Raw genomic sequence first — 10,637 nt, forward strand, 5'->3', positions numbered from 1 at the left:
GTTTTGTAGTGCTTAGAAACAGATAGCAGCAACTGGGGCCATCTGGTCACATATGACCCGGCCAAATCCAAAAGTTCAGACCGACCACAATGGAGCGTGGACCAGACACAGGAGCCACGCAGGCCCGCTGAATAATAACTTGGACCCATCAACGTAGATGGCGGTGCGTGGAGCAAAGGAGGTGATGCGTCGCTGTCGAGCGTAGAGATGTAAGCGATTCCTAGCTACGCCGAGTTGAGTATGCAGCAAGATGCGATGGAAATCAAGGCAATTCGTCAAACCACAGGGCTGTAGGCGATGCAAGCAGCACATATCGATGCATTGGCACAGAGCAAAGTCGTGAATGCGTCAGAACCAGGGGACGATGCATTGCGTAGTTGGTGATGCAGTGGCTGCAGTTTGTGCAGCAGCGGCTGTCTAGGGAAATGCACCAATTCCGATCAGCACAACGTCATCGATGCATGGCCTTTCTTGGGCTGCAGCACAGCTACTCACTTCCATGGGCCTAGGACTGGATTGGCACCACTTGGCAGGGCAGGACTCGCATCAGACAGAGACCAGGCTATGGTTGCAAGGGGGGAGGTGGTCTTTGATAGCCGTGAGACTTCAGAAACAGGGAGGGAAGCCAACAAACCCTTGGAGATACTTAGGTTTTGGAATGCAGAGAGTCAGGTCCAGTCCTTCTCACTCCCAGGCAATAAGCAGTAGCCCAACACAGCAAAGCAGTTCAGCTAATTGACAATCCCTCCTGGCAGCGCAGCAATCCTTCTTCCTGGTAGAATGTCCTCAGTTGTAGAAGTGTTCGGAGTTCATGGTATCAGAGTTCCAGCGCTTACACCAAGTTGGGCCTTTGAAGTTGGGAAACTTCAAAGAGATGTTCTGAAGTGCACTAAACCCTGCCTTTCCTGTCCTGGCTCCAGACTCACTACAGGGAGTATGCAACCCTTTGTGGTTTGAAGTGTCAGCTCCTCCCTCCCCTTTCAGGTTTGAAGTGTCAGTTCCTCCCTCCCATCTGGTTCAGGACGACCCATCAACATGCAGATGGCTACAAAGTCACATCTACCCTTCCTTTGTGTGTGGGTATCTAGAGGGTGTGCAGGAAGCCAGCTGTCACCCACCCCAGACATGTATTCCAGAGACAGGCAAAAGTCACCAAATCGTTTAAGTAAGAAAATGCCAGCCTTCTAAAAGTGTCATTTTCAGAGCTGTAATTTAAAAACCAGCCTAACTGTACTTTGTATTTTTAAATTGTGAGTCCAGAGACACCAAATTTATTTTTCCAATTGGAAACAACACTTATAAAATGTAACAAGATAGTCCCAATCTTATCCTATGTGAGGGATAGGCCTTGAGGTAGTGAAAAAACAAAATGTAAGACTATTTCACTACTAGGACATGGAAAACTTAAATGTGCATGTCCTGCTTTTTAAATACATTGCCCATGCCCATGGGCTGTCCTGGGCCTAGTTTTGAGGTCACCTATATGTAAAAAAAAACAAAAATGGAAGGTTTGGGCCTGGTAATTAGGTTAACTTGCCAGGTCGGCATGTCAGTTTAAAACTGGACACACAGGCTCTGCATTGGCAGGTCGGAGGCATGTTTAAAAGTGCTTGGGTGGCACAATCAATGCTGCAGGCCCACTAGTTTAACAAGGAACTGTGGTTCCTGTGGCCAATCAACATGTAAACAATATTAAACAGCACAATGGCAATATTCTAAGGCAAGGAGATGTCAGAAAGAGAAAATAAAATATATCACAAATTATTCATGAATTCAAGGTGTTTATGTAAATGCATATTCACATTATTCAAAATCCAGTGCATGGTGTCCCAAGTGAAGGTGGAACCTGCATATCAAGGTTGTGACTATTTGTGACATAAAACAAAGTTTTTAAAAAATATACAAGGACGACCATAACAGTAATATGCAATGAGTGATAATAGCCTCCTAATACAATGGTACGGGCCTGGGAAATGCTTCACTTTGGGTTATCGACGACGTCAGACAGAAGCAGTTCTCCCTCATCTCTAGAGTGGGAAACTGTAAAGGTGACTCAGGTAGCTTTCAAACAGGATATTGATGAGTAATTGTTTACTCTCCTGATTTGGAGAAGCACACTCAGAAACGGATTGTCGATCGTCCACACTTTAGATAAAGCAAATATACAACCAAACCTCATAGAATGTCAGTACCACTCCCCTCACTGGGTGCCTGGCTGGCCCCTATGCAAGTACCCTCCTTTGTAATTTCACTGCCTTAAGGTGTACACTGCACACTCTGAAAGTGAATCTTATTCTCAGGTGTCCCTCCATTGTTAGGTCCTGAAGAGACCACCTATTGACCGTTGGGTCGAAACGTCATCGACAACCCAAAGCAAACCATTTCCCAGCCCCTACCATCATATTAGGAGGCTGTGATCACTCACTGCATATTACGGTTATGGTCATCTTTGTATATTTTTTTGAAACCTTGTTTTATGTCACAAATAGTCACAACATTGATATGTAGGTTCCACCTTCACTTGGGACACCATGCACTGGATTTTGAATAATGTGAATGCGCATTTACATAAACAACTCAAATTCCTGAATAATTTGTGATATATACGTTCTTTTCTCATTCTAACATCTCCTTGCTTTCGACTATTGCCATTGTGCCGTTTATTGTTTACTACATGTTGATTGTCCACAGGAACCACTGTTCCTTGTTAAACTATATTTACCTTGGTTAGGTGTCACTAGAGCGGTCCTGGTGGCCTGGCGCTCTGCCTTGCGAAATACGCGCTAGGACAACCGACTCACTCAACAGACACCTCTCTGGCAGGGCACGTGTTTGCGAGAGGTGGCGACCCACACAGGCTTCCAGCAGTGGGATCATGTCGGGATTTCTCTCTTGGGGGATGTGTAGGCTGGGGATGATTTCAGGGCCTTCCCCAGCAGCGTCACATCCTTCACACCTCCCAATTCTACAAGTACTTGCAGCTCCACCATGCCCTCACGGTCCACATCCCAGCAGGTGCATCAATCCCAGAATTTAGCCCGTTGGAGGCACAGGTCATGATGGGCAATTTGGGAAGGGGGGGATCGGAGGGGGGGGGGGTCTCAGATATACACCTCCCTGGTGACAATGGTCCAGCCACTTTAGCCTCTCTGCGGCCCGCTGTGAGGGATGGGTGGGTCCCCATGGTAGAAGCGGACTGGCGCGATGCTCTTATGACTCCCAAAACCCTTACGACCTCCTCTAAACTCCGCCTCATTCAACTCCATTACCTACACATGGCCTATCTCACTCCAGCGCATCTACATAAAGCGGGACTGCGCCCCTCCCCGGACTGCACACGATGCGGCCAGGCTTTGGCTGATTTTTACCATATGGTCTGGTCGTGCCCTGGCTTACCCCGGTTCTGGTCAGTGGTGGAGTCTGAACTTGCACAGATCTTGGGTCGGCAGGTCGCCCATGACTCCCTGCGTCTTTTCCTTGGCCTGTTTGATGGCTTTGACGGCTCTAGAGCGGATAAACATTTTCTGTGGACAGCGGTCGCTGTGGCCAAGAGAGATATTGCGGCGGCCTGGGCTCAGGCCAATAATCCTACCTTACGAAAATGGCGATGAGGGGTAGATTGGTGCGCCGCTCAGGAGGTACCCCTTTTTGAGTCATGTGGCTGCCAAGCGAAATTCCACAGGGTCTGGGGCAAATGGTTGAATCTATTGTTTTAAACCTACCATATTGGCTTCACTATGTAACCCTGTGATCTTCAGCTTGGGTGGCTTGCCTAATTATTCCTACCATGGCTGTGGTTTCTACTGCCTTTTGGGGGCAGACTACATCACTTCATAACGTATGTGCTGTCAATTTGTTTGTTCGCTTTTCAAAATGATAATAAAAGTACACCCAAAAAAAATTACAAAAATTGTTTCATAAACATCAAAACTACTATGACAAATATTAATTTCCTTTCCAGACCCTAATGTCTGCTATCCCTCTACACTCGGTCCGTTAGGGGGCATAAATGCGACACGATTTCCCCATGGCCCTCTCTTGCAAGAGTCCACATTCAATAAAGTTCTGTTGTGAGTGCTTCAGCAACAAATAAGCATGAGCATTGAAATGCATAGGTAATGATAAACACAATAACAACCAAAGACATTTTGTCTATAAAACCACAATGTGGATGTGACTCCCGAAATAGTCTATATTTTCCATACCATAAAGCAATCCTATTAGTAAACATCATCCATGGTGTCTAATGGGCTTTTTGCCCCCCCCTCAGAAAAAAATGAGCAGTCGCGAATAAGGTCCTGAAGAAAGCAGCAGGATACCGGAGAGGATCCATAATTGAGCCTGCAGAAACATGTAGACCACATATAAAATGTAGTGGCTATTTGTTAAAACCACTAGTATTGCACGCTTTTTTACACTAGGAATAGAAAGGTGTTTATTAAAGTCTGTTTGCCTTTCTTTTACCTAATTTTATCTGTTCACAATCACAGTTCACACCCTTTCACTCCACATATGCACTGCTCCTGAGTTGTCCATCCTTACCCTTAAAACAAGAAAAAGGTTTCCATCTCCATCATTACTATGGGCCTTAAACCTACCTTCCCGGTGTGAAGGAAACCCAAATGATGAACAGGGCGCCCAGGATCGACAACTGATGGGTATTTTTCCACACAGGAAAGATGCTCAACTTTTTGACTTAGTTCAAGCCTACCTTTGCAGACACATACTAGAGCCAATTGTTCAATAGACCCACTACTATTTTTTGTTCAAATGAGTTTGTATTAAGGGGTTATAGTAGTGTGGGGTCTCTAAACAACCCATTGGTCCCTCCCCTCTCTCTTTTGTGTGTAAAGTTCAGTTATACTGACAGAAAAAAAACAAAGTGGCATTATAGTTAACTAATGTTTACAAACAACAACAAAAAATCATTACATTAATAATTTTTACTTTACTGAGCTAACTATTACTTATGCTCCCTCCATGCACTGCTTAGGACCTCAGCAATCACATCAATCATATGTTAAACAACATAATTGATGACATCATCCAAACTACTGCTTATTAAAAAGTAAAATAAAATTTTTATTTATTCTTTTAACAAAAAAACACAAAGACAGAGCATAGATTGACTTTATGTACATGTACGAAATCGAAACCGTGTAGTATTGGAAACAAGTCGGATTCAGTGTGTTAAAAGTTAAATTGTTCCCAGTTTTGCTACCAGTGACGTTATTAGTGCAAGCAGTTCTCATTCAAACAAGAGAGCGACTAAGCAGGGCTTGTATGAGTTGCAGGTATACGTTTCAAATAGTTTGGGGATTCGATCTAAGGCCTCTTGCCAAAGCATGCAAAAAACTAAAGTTTCTCCTTAAAATACAGTATTCACCAGCTGTTTTCTGTGCACATAATAGTATTTAAAAGTTCCTATGATGTCACTTTAAGCTTTGTGGGGGGTGGAGGTTTCAGTGAATTTGAGGATTTTTGTTTCAACATAAGGTAAGATCTTAGTACCATTTCTAACTAAAAAGTCACTTGAAACTTTTTTTTCCCCCAGTGAACTCCTAGGGTTTTTCTAACATAAAGTAAGATGTTATCAAGTCTAAGCAAAACGTCACTTTAATCTTTGCTTTTTCAGTGAATTTCAGGGTTTTTTTAGTTTCAAAATATTCACCCAGCCCCTCAGGCACACACTACTCCCCTGAACATTACAGACCACACATTACCCGCATTTATTTATTTATGCGGTACTCTTGCGTTGCTGTCGCCCAAGCATCACCTACATATCACCTTGCAAGCTTCTCTTATTGAACCTTGCACAGCCCCCAGTGCCATGGAGTGCCGCTTGTGTGGAAGAATCTCAGGACCTCACGGAGGGTCGCACCAGGTCCCACATATGTATCGCTTTACATGTAGTTCAACTCTACCCCTTACAGGTTCTTAAATTCATCTTCAGCATACAGAGACTGAGTCGAAGCATCCTGTATAGGAGGCAGCAAAATTCCTGCCAGCCAATGAGATCACTGAGTCCAGTGAGACGCAGATGGTTAGTGGGGGAAAAAAGCTCCCTTGGCCAATCAGATTGTTCTATTTTTTAAATCTTCAGTACAATGGCAGTCCCGCATGACCAACCTTCCAGATATACCCAAATGGTTTTAACCCTTTCAGCCCATCTTTAAACATTAATTTCTCAAAAACGGTCAATTGATTTACACCAAATCACACAAAGCACGCTTTCTGATTAAAGTTCTAACTTCCTGATAAATTATTATAATTCCATTCATCTGTTTTTTCTGTATCGCTTCACAAAATTACCTACAGGAATTTACATGGAAAAACAACTTGTTGGGAGCCCTTTCCCCAGTTTTTCTAGTTTTTTGGAGTGGTGTGGCTCACTGGTTAGAGGCGGCAGACCCAAGATCAGAGGAATTAAGGATAACCCGGAAACGTTTCAGAAAAGAGATGAGGTGGAGGATTTTTTTTTTAGCAAGTTGGAAGATTCATAAAATGGCACCAAAGTTATTAGCAAAACAAAAAATGTTCTTATTGAAACTGACCATACTATACATATATGGCCCCCATTGCGCAACGCAAGCTGTAGTGAAAGAAAATGTGAATGGCATATTAGCAGACCAATGGATCAAGAGGGTTGGCTGAAAAACCCTATAAGTAAATATATTAACATGCATTTTTACTGAAATTAAAAAGGTCTTGGATAACACCAGACCTAAGAAGGAGTGAGTGGAGCACAACACCTGGACACATTCATACGTAGGTGTGCATCACATGAAATAATTATTTACATCTCAATAACAGGTAATGAAAGAATAAAAGAACGTTAATATAGGAGTGTTAACTGCTAAAGATCCAACAGTGGGTCAGAGGTATGGGCTGTCTTGAAGGTATGCCTGCCAAAAGGAATTGCAATGCACTATGGTTCTTCTGCGCATTGAACCACACATGGCTCGTTACTGATGGTAGGTGTCTCTGCACAGTGGTGTAGTATGGCAGTGGATTATCTCAGTCCCCCAAAGGCTCTCTACAAGCAAGCCCCCATGACTCTGGCTTCCCTTCAATGAAGGATATCCTGTAGGGCGTGGGGCAGAAGGGAGGACGACAAACACACACAAGGGAGGTGGCTGACAGAATAACCTGCTGCTAAAACAGACGGGGGGAGGGATGCCAGGCCACAGTGCAAAGGAAAGTGAACCTCCGAAGACAGGCCTTGCTTCTGGCTGCTTAGGTTTCACTCCTCCTTCAGACACCCTACCCTGCCTTCTACAGACTCTGGTACATAATCCAGAGCAGTGCATATGTCATCTGCGACACAACCAACTAAATCACCGCACGGGGATTTGCAGGCCTGTACAACAATCAAAAGCATTGTTCAAGGCCCAGCGCATTGCATGCAGACCTAGATTACGTAACAAAGATATACAGAAAGAAGTGCAGAGGGGTAAAAGTGACGGGCGGCACGAGCTGGACAATTGCACAAGCAATGCCCGTGAATGTACACTTTGAAGCATATCGCCCATTCATTAACGTGGTCCATTTCCTTTAGTAGCCCATGTTCCTGTCTGTTGTAACCCTGCTACTTTCAAGGTCCACATTCTAAGCTGGTTGTGGTTGATTGATATGACTCCAATGCGTGACCCTATTACGGCCACCTACCTACATATTCCACTGGGGTTCTGGTTCCTGCCATTATACATGCACACTAAAACATGCACATGGATACACCTGATTTCAGTGCATGGATCTGTTGTTGAAGAATGTGCAGGGTTGCGCCATGCCAATAACGTCACCCAATACATGCAATAGATTAATAACCTGGAAGGTGAACATCATCTATCACTGCACAAAGATAAACCTGGTCTATCAAAAACCACCACCCATATCCAGCCACGTAGCACAGCATAACCACTGGCAAATGTGACCAAGTGGTTTAATTGCTGATTTATGAACCTCGACGACATGCTTCTCCACCTGACCACGTGGTGTGATCCTGGAAAAATGATCTATGTGCCTTTGCTGGCCTTCATGCCAGTATGATACGACATGTAAACAAAGGCACATACTTTTGATTGGCAGTATACCACGTTAAATATACTTCATGGGTTCCGTCACGCAGATGTGTTGGTCTGTTCAACATGACAGTAAAAGAAATGTGATCGCTTACAAAGTATAGTCCTTTATATAGCTATATCGTGTTTGGGTTGCAAACTTTCAAGAGTGCATATATCTGTGGGGCAGAGACATACCCAGTCTAGAAAGGTAGCAACTTACAATGCAAGCTACACAAATAAGAGGTAGACATTTTTGCAGTAGGACACCTTGTGGCTTTTAGTTATGGAAGTTGCGTCTGGCTTGTTCCACTCAACAACAAAAAAATCTCCATATGGGGAAAGGCGTATACTTTCTACGAGTTGGTCGCATACCCCTTCAGTACCACCCACTGGGATCCTGACGGCAAAGGTGAACAATAAAGTAATTAACTCCCTTCTCGTAAAATCCACCCATCTATGTGGTCAGATTAAACACCAAGTTTAAGAGTCATCCCATCTTCTGCCTGTGGGAACCATATACCCTATTATAGATAACTCTCCTCTCTTGTACCGTGAACAAACACCCTTAAGACAAAATATTGTGAGAACAATACACATACTGCCTGCAGAAAGAAATGAGGTCATGAGGGCAGCGTAAATACCAAGAATACAACACATCCCTGAAGCACAAAACCATTAAAAGCAGTTAAACCACTACCCAGTATGGGGAACATCAGCACTGCACCAGCTCCTGCATCATAGGTTGAATACAATAATACTGAGCCTTCCTCCTGCACCATGCACAACATATCCCGAGGGCAGTGAAATAGGCCATGCCATGGCCGCTGTAGATAGAACATAGGGCAACAAAATCTCACATCCCACCCTCAAATTGCACTGAGGCCTTAACAGTAACCTAAAACAATAATGAATGTCCATGCTGAGGCCCTGTCCATGGGGTAATATAGCAATCCAACATGTACTGCAAATACATTGTAAAGGCGGAGTACACACCAAAACACCCCTGCCTGTACCATTCACTGAAATTGTGGCCAGTACATACAAGAACATAGCATGTCGCTGATACAGTGCTTAACAAGAACCGGCATTGCAATGTATGCAGTAAAAATAAAGCGCATCCCTTCATGCACCAAACCCTAATGATGATTTTCACGAATAAAGAGCAGCTCCGCATAGAGGCTCGGCTGTGCAGGGGTGCATGCCAAGAATAGCCCACACCTTTCCAGGCACGGACGGAGAGATAGACTCAGACACATCATAATAATAATGCACCCACAACACGCCCGTGCATTAGCTATGGGCGAAACTCGTCCATATGATGCAGCATATCCTTCCTGCCACCACGATCTGAAAGCCTGCAAACTGAGTTATTTCTCATGCCCAGTGCTGGGGATGTGACTTACCCCGAGCTCCTCTGGGCGTAGCTTTCGCAGCCAGGTGCAGGGGCTCAGGCTCGCACGCCCTGCCGCAGCCCCTGAGCGGCTTCGTGCCCACTAAGTCCGTACCGCATTGGCACCAGCCCTGGCCACTGAACAATGTGCAGCGGCGGGCGCGGCACACGCCCAACCAGGGCCCACGCTAACCGCGCCCACCTCCCGCCTTCCACGTAAGGGAGAATGGACAGGACCTCCCCTCGCTCCTCATTGGTGGGTCCTAGTTGTGTGTGTCTTTTTTTTTAAAACGACGTCATTCGGGCCGCGGCTTCTAACGGCTGTTAGGTGTTGGAACTGAGCGCCTGCGCATTTCTCAGAGCGTGAGCTTCTTCGAAGGGTATGTGGGCGCTGGCTCTCAGCGAGAAAGGCTTGATGCTAATTAATTTGACGCTTGATACTCCACCCAGACCATTTTCCTACCCTACATGAACGTTTTAAAAAAAATATATTTTGGTTCGTCTTAATGAAGCGTGAAAGTGGAGGATAAACGTGCACTGGCTTCTCTACACAATTGGGCTGATAATGAGAGTGCGGTAATGTTAATCAAAAGATAATATAGCCAGGGTCTCACAGGTAAGAACCTAAGCCTCCCCTGCCCTGCCGGCCTCAAATCCCTTTATGGACGGAGACAAGAGGACTCCAAGGGAAGATTTATGGAAGGACTGTTCCATTCTATGTCAAACGTTTTGAGTCAAGGTTTTATTAAAAAATATTTATAAAGTAATACTTCATCTACTGTTTCATACAGAACTCCGTCTAATAAAAACCATCAGTGGCACATACATTGACCATTCAAGCTCAGCAGTATTCTGGATTAAAGAGGGGAATGAAGAAGCATAGGTATTCCAAGAAGATTAATTGGGTCCGGTCAAAAGTCTACAAAGGATTTCAGAAGAAATGCAGTTATAGACACCGGTGTGGTGATCCGGGCTACGGGCAAGTGTGTAGGTGGATCGCAGCGCTACCCTCGACGCGACGGGTAGTAGCAGGATAGGGGCCTATGATACACCCAGAGACGTACACGTAGAACAGCCACACGGATACTATGTCCGTGCCGTCAGCCAAGTGCGCTAGCGCCACCGTTTATTATATACCCCTGGTCCGCGCCTGGCCCAGGGAGGTTCCTGCAAACAAAATAGGA

The 10,637-nt window shown here is 44.9% G+C and overlaps 1 protein-coding gene across 1 annotated transcript in view; it reads right to left on the reverse strand.

The window, feature by feature from the left end:
* HRAS (HRas proto-oncogene, GTPase) overlaps positions 1 to 9,638 on the reverse strand; it is a 272,103-nt gene extending 262,465 nt beyond the window's left edge. Inside the window, exon 1 of the mRNA XM_086957809.1 lies at positions 9,467 to 9,638. The gene's annotated coding sequence lies outside the window, so the exon portion shown is untranslated. The remainder of the gene's footprint in view (positions 1 to 9,466) is intronic.
* Between the last annotated feature and the right edge of the window lie 999 nt (positions 9,639 to 10,637).

The sequence above is a fragment of the Lissotriton vulgaris genome, chromosome 2_1, assembly GCF_964263255.1.
Source record: "Lissotriton vulgaris chromosome 2_1, aLisVul1.2, whole genome shotgun sequence".
Lineage (NCBI taxonomy): Eukaryota > Metazoa > Chordata > Amphibia > Caudata > Salamandridae > Lissotriton > Lissotriton vulgaris.